Source organism: Zeus faber (genome assembly GCF_960531495.2).
Source record: "Zeus faber genome assembly, chromosome: 4".
NCBI classification, from domain to species: domain Eukaryota; kingdom Metazoa; phylum Chordata; class Actinopteri; order Zeiformes; family Zeidae; genus Zeus; species Zeus faber.
In genome coordinates this window covers 32,106,313-32,121,076 of record NC_137191.1, presented here as the reverse complement: position 1 = coordinate 32,121,076, position 14,764 = coordinate 32,106,313, and positions in this window count along the sequence as shown.

Genomic DNA, 14,764 nt, shown 5'->3' with positions numbered 1-14,764 from the left:
GATCATCACAGTGCTGCCTGCTTTGTTCAGGTGAAGTGGGCTCGCTGAAGCAGGTAGATGATGGCGTCTTCAATTCCAATCTTGGGGCAGTAGGCAAACTGCAGTGGGTCCAGAGAGGTACTCACCTGAGAGGCCATGTCGGCAACAGCTGATGGTGGGATGTAAACAGCCATAATGATGCCGCATGTTAACACCCTCAGCAGTTAATATGGACGAAAACTCACGATTAACAGTTCGATGTCTGGGCAACAGAAACGCTCCTTCACAGTAATATATCCGGGATTGTACCACCTGTTGTTCACAAACACAGCAATCCCCCCTTCTTTCTTCTTTCCACTCCGTCTGCAATCTCTGTCAGCCCGTACTGTCTAAAAGCTGGGGACGGTGGTACAGTGGTACCTCGACTTACGACTGCATCTACTTATGACTAATCCAAGATACGAGTAGAAAAAGTCACGAAAATTTGTATCGACTTGCAACCGACTGCCGACAAGATGCGACCGTGGAAATTTGCAGTTGGTGCATCGGCGCTCAGTCAGCAGTCAGTCACAGCGGGCGACCTGATCGTGTGTGCATGTAGTTTGTGGCTTATGGATATTTTTTTCATATTTACTGTGTTTGTGCTGTGTATTTTGTTTATTTTCAACCTTCATGATTTCATAATTTATAAGGGAAAAATTGCTTTGACAAACGACTGTTTTAACATACGACCGTTCTTATAGAAGAACTACAGTCGTAAGTCGAGGTACCACTGTATTAGCATTTGGAATATGTTCCTGCAGCCACATCTCGATGAAACACATAATACTGCATTCCCAACATTCCCGCTGTGTCCTCGTCAGCGCTCGGAGCTTGTCCATCTTATTCGCCAGGGACCTCACATTCCCCATGACAATCGAGGGAAGAAATGGTTTGTATCTCCACCTCCTTCCTCTCCGTTTGACACCGGCCCTGCATCCCCAACATCTTCTCTTTAACTCGTCAGGGATGTGGGATCTCGCTCCAGGCAGCAGTGTAGGCTTGAAGAGCACAATCAGCTCGTCCCGCAGGTAAACAATACCCCGACACCCGTTGGCATAGCAACCCCCCATAACAAAAGTTAAAAGTGCCAGGAGTATCAACAGAAATCCGTTGAGCCCCATGGAATGTGGAGTCGTTTACCAGAAAAGAAAGCGCAATATATACACAAGAAAATACAATCGTTGATCGGAGCTACTGCAACAGGCTGCCACTAGCACGGCGCCATCTATGTGACAACACAAAAATACAAAAATAACAAGTAAAATTGTGTGTAATAATTAAGCTTTATGATTTTCAAATTATTTTGTGAGCCAGATTAAACAAAATATGATAAACGTATAGCGATGTTGTGCATGCCAGAAAGTGGACTTGACCTGTACAGAAAGGACAGTCATAGAACACAATGTACCCTTTATTAAAAAGCCTGTTCCTCTCCATTCCTGAGGTCCTCAGGCGTGTCCGCAGAAAAATAATCTTTGCTTCACATGATTATTTTTTTCCCTGCAATCACAGGCTGTAGAGGATTGCAGAATTTCAAAAATTACAAGTGCTCTCGAGGTCTAAAGCATTTTAAAGAAAAGGTGAATTAAATTTTACACGTTCAACATCTGCATTTTAAAATTTTCAGAGAAGTTGTAACATTCTTTCTTTGCTTTATTAAACAGCCTTACTGTGAAAAGTATCATATTCTTATTCAACACTTACCTCTCGATATCCAACTGTGAATGCTTCAGAGGTGCTTTAATGGTCTTCAGTCACCTCGGGAACTTGTAAACCTTGTATAATTTGTTCGAAAAAGCAGAACGGTTTACCAGACAGTGTGCATCCACACAGAGGCAATACCAAAAGTGATTCTGATCCTTCCCGATTTCTATTGAGGGTTGGGTTTGAGATGCTGGGTGTGTGTGTGTGTGTGTGTGTGTGTGTGTGTGTGTGTGTGTGCGTGTGCGTGTGTGTGTGTGAGAATGCCATTGCCTTTATTTTAAAAATGACAATTCACGACTGCTGTGCATGTTGGCACAGCATACAGGCATGGGCGGAGTTTTTTACCGGTTACACCGGCTATGTGGGAAATCATCTCAGACACGTCCCAACATTGTTGGGATAAGTTTAATGTCTGAAATACCACCAATTTTTTATTTGTTATTGTGTAAATATAAATTCATCTTTGTGATTTCTGCTTATTAATTGTTTAAAAATGACATTACAACATATTGATCAAGCTCAATTTGTTTCTGGTATGGTGGATGAATCCACAAAGGTGAGCAAGGCAGCACAGCTGTCTCTTGTGCTTTGCTAAATTATTGACATCGGTGTCAAAAAAAGGTTCATCAAGTTTGATGGCGTCAGGGGCGCTCTGATCCTCCAATTTGTAGAAGATTATGAGTGCTTGGATAAAGTTGTGGCTCAGTGTTATGACAATGCAGCAATTATGGCCTTCGATCTGAACGGCATCCAGGCTAAAGTGAAAGGAGAAGGTCCCTCTCACTCTTTCATCCATTGGTACACTCATACCCTGAACCTAGTCCTCACCCATGGTTTAGCAAAGATGAGAGAATGTAAGATATTCTTCCCACCTCTCAGTGCTAGATGAAATATGTCAAAAGCGACTCCCGCAAGTAGCACCAACAAGGTGGAATTTTACTTCCAGATTGGTGTGCACAGTCATTGAGAAAATAAATGAACTGAAGGAGCTTTTTAAGAACATTTGAGCGTCAAAATCAACGACAATGTTGTCTGCAGTGCTGGTGGATATATTGCTCACTTGGGAAACTTTGAATTCAACCTTTTGCTGCTTACTTTCAGTGGCATTTTTAGTTATGCTGATGTCCTTGAAATTTTACAGTCCAAGGCACTGGAGATACAGTTCTGCCTGGCTAGAGTGAGCAGGTTCTGTGACAAGATAAATCAGGAGAGGGACCACTTTAATTCAATCTACAAATACAAAGTCTCTCAAATACAAAAAACTGCACACTAACAGATACGTAATAGATTTAAAGACCAAAAAGAACTTGCGTTCCTTTCCCTGCATGATCCACAACAATTCATCACCTTCAAGTCCACATTCCTAGTCTCAGCCTTCACCCACCTGTTGGAGAGCCATGGAGCTATCTTTGACCTGCCCTGTCTGAAAACCAAGCTGACTGTCATGTACTCCATGGCAGATTTCGAGGGAAAGAGCCCTGTCAACCTCCTCCTTTTCAGGCAGCAGAATGAACAGTATGAAAGCATGCGCCAACTGTTTAAATGAATGTGCGGAAGTGTCACCATCCCCGTGTTGATTGCCTCAGTGGAGTGCATCTTCTCTGCACTCAAACACATCAAGTCATACAACAGAAACACCACAGGACAGGCTTGACTTTCTTCATTAGCCTCCGTGTCTATTGAAAAGAACCTGCTTATGAAGTCCAAGAAATGAAATGAAATTAAATCCAAGGATCTGCTGTATGAACCTGTCATCTCCCATTTCACCATGAAGGAAAGCGTGGCACTTCCTCCTGCTACACGCCACCAGAGTGGCATTTTCAGGGCCCTCCGACCGAGACACAGGCAGAGACAGCAAACACACTAGTTTATTGAAGAGAGTGGCAAGATGTAACAAGCCGGGAGCAGATGGACACATGTCATGACGGAGCCTCTCGCTGTGTGTGTGTGGGTATGGTTGATTTACCTGTTGCTCGTTGATTGCTCTGACAAGCAAAAGGCGTACAGCCACCTCCGATCCCGGGCCCAATAACCTAGACCCAAAACAGGTGTGGCTGCTTAAACCACACCACCCCCGCACCACAGAAAGAACGATGGATTTCCTCTTCAAACAAAGGGCACTTCCTCAGAGCAGCTTGTTGCTTCTTGTTAAAAATACATTACAATAACACACCTTAATCTGTATAGAACTTTTTCATGTTACATAATGCTTTAAAACACAATATTATCATATATAAATTAATGTCAACATATTAGAAAATTATGACATTTTGCTTTCGTTTTTGTCATATTGGTTGGTTGGTTGGTTTTATTGGAACTGTGGAACAATAGAAGTGATTTTTGAAGTTGTTGGGCATGGCTATAGGCATTGTATTATGGTGATATGGTCTTGTGATTTTGGCATGTTTTTGCAGGAGACCCCCACTGAAGGCCTAGGTCTGAAATGCATGGCACAGTACTGCAGATAACACATACAACACATAACACATGTAGCCAAAGCCCAATCTCCAAAGAAAAATGCATGCTTGTCTTGACCGCCTCCATCACAGAACTCCAAATGTGTTCTCTTGGTTGGTGCTGATGACTGAAAAATATTGCCATGCACTCCATTTAGTCCAGATGACATGACAGGTGCGCCATCGTAACACTGTGCCACAACTTTATCCAGACGGACACCCCACGCGAACCGCCCGCCCTGCAGGCGAGCAGGCAGGATTCCCATGCCAACCCACGGCCCACGTAAGTGGAAGGCCAGCCCCACCGCAGCCGATCAGACGCCCCACCCGGCGTGTGTGCCAAGTGCCCATACACGTTGCAGAGTGTGCTCAGCACAGGGCACCTGGATGTTAGCCAGCTTCCCCCGCCACCGATGCCAGCAGGCCGGCAGATTTACAGGCCCTCCACCACCCCCAGCACCCGGGGCGCCCACCGCAGAAAAGCCGTGCAGCAGAAGCAAAAGGCCAAAAGCCGCCCCCCACACGCCAACCCACACCCACAACAGCAGAGAACCCCCCCAGGGGTCCCGGAAGGCACCCGGCGGCGCTCTCCGCAGCCCCGCCAGGTCGCAGCACACCAGCCTTAAGCCACCAGGTGCAAGCCGCCAGGACTCCAGCCCAGCCAGCAGGAGTTCCAGCCACCATTGGGATGTGGTGAGATTATCTCTATATTTCCAATTGAGTATTATCATTTTCTTGGCAATTGTTAAGGCGATCAAAATGGGTTGGTGGTATTTAAGTGGTGGGTCGACTGAGGAGAGGTCACCAAGAAGACATATAGATAGGAAGACTGGAATGCTGCGACCCAGAAGGGTTGATAGCTTCTTGGTGATGTTGGTCCAGAATGCTAGGATAGGTGGGCAGAGCCAGAAGGCATGAAAGTAGTCATCTCTGGTATTAAGGGAACAGTGAGAGCAAATGTCTTCATCCACAAAACCCATTTTGAGCATTTTGTGTTTTTCGTGATATGAGCTCTGTGCAGAATCTTATATTTGATGAGTTGCATTTTGGAGTTGCGAGTCATAGAAAAGGTGTTGTTGCAAATACAATAAGCTCCCACAGGTTGATATTGGTGGGACCAGCATGGTCTCTTTCCAATTCCATTGTAGGTAAAGATAAAGTGTCAACTGTTTTTAATAAAAGTTGATATGCGTGAGATGTTGGGGGATGGTAGCTTAGGAGGTAGAGCTGGTGGTCTAGTGATCTAAAGGTTGCTGGTTCAATCCCAGGCTCTTCCTGCTAGCATGCTGTAGTGTTCTTGAGCAAGACACTTAACCCCTAATTGCTCCTGATGGCTGCGTCCGTCGGTGTTTGAATTATTGTAAGTCGCTTTGGATAAAAGCATCTGCTAAATGTAATGTTCAATCATTGGAGGTGGTTGTAGGATGTTGTTCGTCAATTTGATTTTAACATTTAGAGACTGCTGTAATTGAAGGAATTGAAGGAAGCCGGGCCACCGATATTATACCTTTGGGTCAAGGTTGGGAAGGATAGAAGCAAATTGTTTTCAAAAATGTGTTCCAGGTGAGTAATTCCTTGTCTTTTCCATGACCTGAAGATTATTTGTCTGTTTTTAACCAGAAAATCTGGGTTGTGCCAGATTGGCGTGAATTTGTTTGGAGTTAGAGTGTGACCACTGAGTTTGAATAATTTCCACCAGGCTGACAGAGTTGTTGCGATAAATGGGTTTTTAAAGACCTTATGTTTCCTTATTGATTTAGTAAGGAATGGTAGATCAGATAATGATAAGTGCTGACATTCTGTTTGTTCAATGTCTCATCATCCATGGGCCAATTGTTGCTCTGGTTGTAACCATTTAATTATAAATTGAAAATGGCTTGCTATCATAATATCTAAAGTTTGGGGCTGCTAGGCCTCCACAGTCTTTGTTTTTCTGTAGTGTTGTTAATTTAATTCTCCGTTTCTTGTATTTCCAATAAGATTTATTGACTATTGAGTCTAGAGTATTAAACCAATGTACTGTTGGTTGCACTGGGATCATTATATATACATAGTTTGCTTTTGGAAGTATATTCATTTTCACTGCTGCTATCCTACCAATTAGTGAGATGGTGAGGTGTCTTGGGATGTGTGGCGTCCCAAACAGCCCCATCGTATAAGATAATTACTAAGAGACGGTGCCAGGGGTCCCGAGAGAGAGAGCACATCACCAGGGGTCCTGGTAAGAAAGGAAGTGAAATGTGACCTGTGACCTATGTAGGGGAACCAAATGGTAAATGTTGTCTTTCGGCCAGTATAAAAGACCCGCGCGAGTTGCATTCGACAGAGAATCCTTCCGGCTTGGTTCTCTCCCAGACCGTCCATGGCAAGTCTGGTCTGATGCTGTTCTTTTGTAATAAATCCATGATTTTACTCAAGTCAGCGTCAGCGGTCTCTCCTTCTTCATCAACACATCAAATTCATCAAGAAACTGCAAAGTGGCGTCACAAACTAGGATCTGCTGGGCCTCACCTGCCGATGCTGCCTGCTCCAGCAAATTACCACTCGCAGAGTGAGTGTTACCTCACAAAATTGAGCTGTGTGTGGTTTTTGAAGTGGTAGTATTTTGGGCAGATACGCTGCACTAACAAGAGCAAAACTGTGCGGAGATGGAGATGATGTGTTGATGTGTGAAGTGAGTTTCCGTCTAAATTGGGGTTTATTAAGTTGTAAAAGACGTAAATAAGGGGAATAAGAGAATAATGAATGAAGAAAGAAAGAATTCAGTTGAAATAGAGAATAGAGACGAGAGAAATAAAAGATGAAGTTAAAAGTAAAAGATAAAGGCTTAAAAGATGTGGAAAAAGTAGAAGTAAAAAGTAATTGTAGAATGGCAGAACTAGTAGCCAAAAGTTATTTAAATAACCATGCAAGATTAATGGATACAGGGCCCGTAACTCCTTAAAAAGTAAGACATGTGTACATTAAATGCTGCGTGAAAGTTGGCCCAATGAAAATATTATATAATCAAATCTAGGTAGGAAAAACAGAGGAAATAACCGTGGCCAGGGGAATTGACTCAAAATAAAATTATATGAATGAAGATGAAAAAGGATGAAAAGTGAAAAAGAGATAAAAGTTAAAAGTCTTAAGTAAGATGAAAAGTGAAAAAGAGATAAAAGTTAAAAGTCTAAAGTAAGATGAAAAAGATGAAAAGTGAAAAAGAGATAAAAGTTAAAAGCCTAAAGTAAAATGAAAAAGATGAAAAGTGAAGTAAAAAGAGTAACAAAATAAAGGCTAAAAGGATGAAAAATAAAGTTTGAGAAAAAAATGGGGAAAAGCAGCGCTAAACCAGCCTAAGAGAATAAATGTATGCTGAAAGAATCTGATTAAGAAGATCATTTGTTAAAAGTCTGGCCAAAGTGAAAATCTTGATGAAATTAGAAAAGTATACATGAGTCGACGTTAAAGTATAAAGTCAAGCGCTGTTGAAGTTTTTGGAGAATTTGATGTACTGTTGGTCAGATGTCTTTTGCCTGTTGAGGTGTGAGTGTGCCTGTGCCTGTGTGTGTGTGTGCCGCAGCTAAAGAGATGTGAAGAGATTTGTGTATTGTTCGTGTATATGTGTAAATGATATATAGAATACATGGGTTATTAAATAGGTATACATATGTGGTGAGCAGTTAAATAATACATAAAAGAAACATTTCTTGCCCCTTTAGTGATAAATATACATGAGCCTGTTTATGGACTTTGTAAAACTGATGATAAATATATATGAGCCTTTTTCTTCACAGGACATTTGATAAATATATTTGAGCCTTTTTCTTTTAAAGGACGTTTTATACATTTGACAAAGGATATGAACCTTCACAGGACTTTATATATTTGATAACAAAATGAGCCTTCTTGAGAGAAGGACTAGAATCACCAGAAACAGACTGCCTACACATGCATGTACACATTCAACGAAGTAACGCACACACAAAGACGTTCCCGGAACCGGAAGATGTACTGGTAGCAGGTATAGTTAGTCAGGTTAATTCCTGCCTGTCGCACTCCCTGATTTTGGAAACGGATCAGCCAGGGTTTGACACTTTAATGAGGGAGGCTAGGGGAAGTGGCTCCACCGCATGAGGGATACCAATGTGCAGATCACCCATTGGTACCTGGCTCTTCAGCTATTTAAGTTCAAGGTGATCCATAAGCGGTGCAGTTGGTGGTGGCCAACTTCCTCTCCGCACCGGGGGGGGATAGCTCCCCGGCCTAAGTCAGCCGGTGGGGGTACGTGACAGACAAGGGCTGCAAGTGACTGGGCTGGCTTGGCTCCGTAGTGGCACAGCTGTACCGGGTTTGCCTGATCTGCCTCTTTAGTGCTGATTGGTCAGATCCGACTGGGACAGTTTTATTATATGTTGTACTGTCTTTTCAGTGGGAATCACACGGTGCAGAACGCGGAAACGCCTGCGGACCAGAGTGCGACCACGAGAGCGTGACTCGCAGACACTGATCATTCCTTTCATTTTATGTTCCGATTTTGCCAGCAAGCATTTTTGTTATGTTTATTTATAAAACCCTCACCATGCCGGCACTTCACTCACAGAAGGACTCCTTCTTCCTCCCTAAACCAGTACATGGTGGTGGAGACTCCCACACACCATTGTCCCTGTGCCAAAGAAACCTTCCATCACCCGCCTGAACGACCCACCCGGTAACATTGAACTCAATCAACTTGAAGTCCCTGAGCGGCTAGTCAGAGACCACATCCGCTCCACCCTTCCTGAAACCTTGGACGTCTTTCAATTGTTAGGACCAGGGCTAAGGGGGGCTCCAACGCACAACACAGAGACAGCTGGCAGACGAGGTTTAACAAAGGCACTTTATTGTGAGTCACTGGCATAACAAAGGGTGAGAGTCAGTTGGGCAGGATCCTGTGGACAGGTCCTGAAAGGCGGGACCGCTGGACGGGACAAGGCCAGACAGGGCAGGGATGAGGAAGGAGGGATCCAGGTTCCGGACGGGGTGACAGGAAGCCAGGCTCGGCGAGGCAGGACGGAAATGGTGAGTTCAATTAGCAGACGATCTGGCGATGAGCGAATGGAAGGCCAGGGAATAGGTACTGCAGGCTTTGATGAGGGATTGAACTCAGGTCTGTGGGGAGGTGCAGGAGGAAGGAGCGTCAGAGGGGACCAGGAAGGGGTTAACGCCAGGCGACCTGTCCATGATAAAGAGACGAGTGGCCCCTAGTGGGGCTAGAAGGCTGTGGGCGTGACATCAATTTGCATACCACCCCAACAGATCTACAGACGATGCCATTGCCCTGACAGTACACACCATAAGGCAAACACATACCTGGGGATTCTGTTTGTAGATTATAGTTCAGCGTTCAATACTATTGTGCCTGCTAAGCTTGTTCCCAAGCTCAGGATCCTGGGTCTTATCACCTCCCTTTGCAACTGGATATTGGACTTTCTGACGGGTAGACTCCAGGTGGTGAGAATGGGTAACTGCACCTCCTGTCCCCAGAGCCCTCAGGCCTGCTGTGGTGTGTGGATGGGAGGGCTTTAGCAGCGACACCTGACGCTCGTTGGTTAGGCTAACGAGCAGCAGGTTTAAAAACCCCCTCCACATACACACACTCAGGAGATGAGCCCTGTCATGACATGTTCCATCTGCTCCTGGCTAATTCCACCTAGCCTCCTCTCTGCAGAAAACTGAGGTCTACAACCCATCGTTGTCTGTGTCTCTGTGCCAGTGTGCCCTGGAAACGGCATTTGGGTGGCGTGGGGTGGCGAAACTGAACTGCCGAAGACGCCCTGGAGCCACCAGTGGGTCAACCGGCAGCCCCAGCACCAACCCTCTCCCGACAAGCAGCAGCACCTAGTGGTCCGGTGGAGAAGCAGCCGCAGCAATCACCATGGGTAACCGTCTGCAGCCAGCTCCTCCACCCAGCAGCCACCGCCAGGTTAGGGGGTGCCCTGGAAACGCCACTTAAATGGCATGTGGCATATTGAACTGCCACAGCTCCATACTCAGTCCCCTTCTGTATGCCCTGTTCGCGCATGACTGTGTGGCCACCTGCAGCTCCAGCATCATCCCCAAGTTTGTAGACTACACAACCATCCTGGATCTCATCTCCAACAACAATGAGACCGCCTACAGAGAGGAGATTAGTGTCTTGTAATATGGTGCCAGGGCAACAACCTCTCTCTCAATGTCTGCAAGACCAAGGAGATTATTGTGAATTTCAGGAAGCAGCAGGAGTGGGGTCATGCCCCCATACACGTCTATCTAGCTGAAGTGGAGAGGTTCTCCTGCTTCAAGTTCCTCGGTGTGTTCATCAAAGACGACCTGGTACAGCAGCTTCTCCACTGCTGATCGCAAGGCCCTCCAGAGGGTCATAAAGACATCGGAGTGCATCATGGGTTGCCATCTCCCCTCCGTGCAAGGCATCTACCATACAGAATTCATTCGGAATGCACAGGAAATCATAAAAGACTACAGCCACCCAGGCTATTGGCTGTTCACATTAATACCGTCTGGAAGATGTTACTGGAGCATTCGAGAAGAGACTACCAGACTTATTATCCCCAGGCCGTCAGGCTTTTTATCCAGCAATGCTAATCTGCTGATTATATTTCTGCATATGCTCTGGTCACTTCAAACTACATTCCCTGGAACTGCTGCTTGTGTTGTTTTTATTATTTTATGTATTTGCCGCATTTGCCTATTTCTGCTCGTTTTGCCCTCATTTTCTGATTGTTTTTAACAATGTATCTTCTTTCAGCCATCTACATATTATTACATAATTTAGCAGACACTTTGTCCAAAGCAACTTACTCATACACCGATTGACATTGTAACGGTGTGGTTAGGACCCAATTGCAGCACAAAGACAGGCAGGGATATTTGGTAATGTCTTTTATTTGTAGAGCAGACGGAAGACAGGCAGGGGGCAGGCAGGATACATCGTCGGGGACAGGCAGGTTCGATAACGAGGAATGCAGACAGAAGACAGGCGGAGGGGCAGGCAGGATACGTGGTCGGAGCGAGGCAGAGTCGGTAGCGGGGAATCAGTCCGGAGAACGCTGGCGAGTCTGGTGCAAGCATCAAAGACAAACTGGCAATGGGTGACTGGTGAGAGAGGCTTATATAGGGGTTGGATTACAGATCGGGAACAGCTGTGTGCGCAAGTGAATGGAGTTGGATTAATGGGACAGGTCAGGAGAGGGAGGGGAAGTAGAAGAAGGCGGAGATCATGACAGACATAGTCAAGTGTATGTTGCTCAAGGACAAGACAGTACGCTAGCAAGAGGAGCTGGGGATCAAACCGGCAACCTTTGGGTTACTAGACGACCCACTCCACGTCCTGAGAAGTTGTTGTGGTTTGGCTGATGGGCAACAGGGGGTCACACATTACAAGATCTTTCACCAGGATGAATCCCCAACGAGTGTGTCGGGTCTCCAAACTCCATTTTGTCACGACAACACAGGCGAGAAGTGACACCGGAAATTACACAATACCATGGGCGGGACAGGATTATCTAGATCTAAATCTAGAGAAGGAAAGTAAGATCGGTATGCTTCATGTTTCTGGCTGCTGCTCTACTGCAATCCTGTCTAACCTTTTCGACTCCTCCCCTCCCCCTCGCTCCGTGTCTGCTCTCATTGGCTGTAGCTTGTTGAGCCACTCCCGAGTTGAGACCAACATGACCAGATACTTGCTTGAGATCTCGCCAGGCATCTGCGAGCCATTGGCAAGCGCTCGGCAAGCTGTGAGCAGTTCACACCACACACTCGTTGCTCTAATTTGCCTCCGATCTGGGGCTTTACTTGGCGATCTCCAAAAGTCTGTCAGCAAGTGGAAAATCAGGCCATAATCACGTAGTCTGAACTCTGCATTAAGTGACTTTTAGAACGAATGAAGAATGGCAAAGACTAATTGCTCTATACAAGTATGTGCATTGCATACTGAATTAAAACTTTGTACAATGCTGCAATACTGTTAACAGTTCCCAACTCTGAAGTGCTTCTTTCTGAAAAAGAGATAATTAAATAATGGGAGGAAAAAATGAAGAATGAAAAAAATACAGTAACAATTATGTCCTTAAAGGACTGGTACACTCGTGAAAATAACATGGCCGCTATCACTTATTTCTTCATTCTTTTTGGGTTGTAAACAAAGCCCTGCAACTGATCCAAGCCACTCCTTTTCAAGGCACTGACTCTATTCTGAGATGAGAAAGCCCCACTTCCTCAGAAGAAGTGGAATATGGGCCTAGTCTAATAGTTATTACAGGTCCTACAGATCTCACAGCCCTGGAGCCAGTGGTGCCGCTGGGTGCTCCAGTGGAGGTAGTGGGGCCTCTAGGTACTCTGGTAGAGATATTTGGGCCTGTGGGTGCTCTAGTGGGGGTAGTGGGGCCTCTGGGTGCTCCAGTGAGGGTAGTGTCTTCACTGCAGTCTTCTTGCCTTACCGTACAGTTGTCCAGTAGAATACTGATGACTTTTGACTGATGACCATTGGACTCCAGGATATCTTTTAGCTCCAGTATAAGGGCTGATGCATTGGTGATATTAACTTTTCTGCTTGCTAGATGTGTAAACATTTTGGCCAGATCATCATCATAAAAGCAAACAAGGACATTGAGAATTTTGTCCATGTTCAGGCTCGTAGCTTCATCAACATTCAGTGAAAACATTCTTTTACACACTTTTTTTTAGCTTGTCAGATAAACCTTGCCTGAACTCTGGAGCAATGCCATGGGCATTTAAATAGCTGGCATGTTGATTTGAAATTGACAGTTCTGTCAAAGCAGTTTTGTCTTTTTGATCACAAACACGGTCGGCCATTGATGCCAAAGCACCAGTGGTAACTGTAACCAAGTGCCTAATGGCATCCTGTCTCCACCAGTTTCCTCTATTCATGTCCATCGCCATTTGTCCTTAACCTCCTGTCTCAACTAAGGCCGTATCTTCACCAGGTTCATAAGCTGCGTTGCCATTTTTGAGCCGTACTGCAAGTGGAATGCTAACACCATATCTGCGCTACAGGGATAGACAGTAGCTTGCGGTTCATTAGATAGGAAGGAATTGCGTTGTGTTACTCTCATACCATTTGAAGGTGAAATACCACTTTGTGTCGCTGAACATGATTGGATAAACCCCATCCAAAACCAAAGCCCCAAACCCTAAGTGGAGTGAGTTTTTATTTTTTTCCTCAAGAATAGTTTGTGAATCTAAAATAGCCTGTGAGAGAAAATGCAGATGATCAATGCTGTTTCTGTGTTTCATATGTCTTATATATGACAATAGTGGTGTGTGTGGTGAGCTTTAGCAGATATTAACATTTCACTGCGTATATTAATGAATCTTAAGTTGCTGGAAAAGGTGTGTTGGTTTATTGATGTAACTTTGGTAAAGGTGAGGAGTATGATGAGTTTTTGTTTTCAGAAGTGTTTTTTGTGCTTTGTTAATAGAATTTAATCGCAAAGCATTCCAAATTGATAAAACTAATCAAATACAAATTGGGAAAAATTGCTTATAAAAATAATTTTGTGATGTCACGGAAAGCAGATATGATGCATGCCAACAGGAGGAATCCATTCGTTTTTGGTTTATAAAGTTGGAGTTATTTATTTTCTGTTCTTTGTTTTGTGTTATTGCATCAAAGTGATCTGCTGGTTAATATAATCTTTTATCTGTCCCACAGTGGGGAAGTTTGCAGTATTACAGCAGTCACAGATTGGCACAATAGCATGAAGCATTAGTAAATTGGTAATTCTAAATTAAAGGACATAATAAACTAACGAACAGTATAGATTATACATTACATTAAATAAATACATTAAATAAAAATATTGCATGCGTAAACTGTCAGTTTTAGTGTGAAATACAGTAATGTTTGTGTGTTCAAATCCTTACTGGTTTCTTTTTTGGTAAGGCTGGTAATTGTTGAAGTATAATCGAAACAGCATTTTTTTTTTCTCACTCTAAAACTGATCTCGACTAGACATTGAATTAGGTAGCTGTTGATATACAGTATAAAACTTGCCAAGTAGGGTAACAAAGAGGGACATTTTTTTGGTTAGGAGTTATGGGTTCGCTTACTAATGGTTTTTAATTTGGCCATTCCAAACTTTAAGTGTTAATTTGGAAATATCTTCTTTCTCTATGAGATAACATTGCTATGTTATTATCACAAGATTTGCATATAGAGCGGCAGGTACGTGCAGGCGAGGAGGGGATCCTATGGACCGCACGGTGTCCTTATCAGGCGTGCTTTTTGTTTTAATTTTAATTAATGGGTATCGAAGTAGCGGATTGTCTGGGAAAGATATATTCATGAGGAATTCCTCATGAACCTCGGCCACCTGCGACGTGCCCACAGCGCAGTGCAGATCACGGGCGCCCCAACGGGGCGCCTCCTCTAAGTGATCAGCGGCTCCGCTGTGCTTGCCCAGAACAGCAAAATGCTTAGAATCAGATCAGGGGGTCCATGTGACTTTTCTTCTTTTTGAGCACCTGCCGAAAGTTTCTGTTCGGACTGTAGAGGGAAAGTAGACCCGATCACCAGTGGTTACTGGACAGCTCTGAGAGCCCCC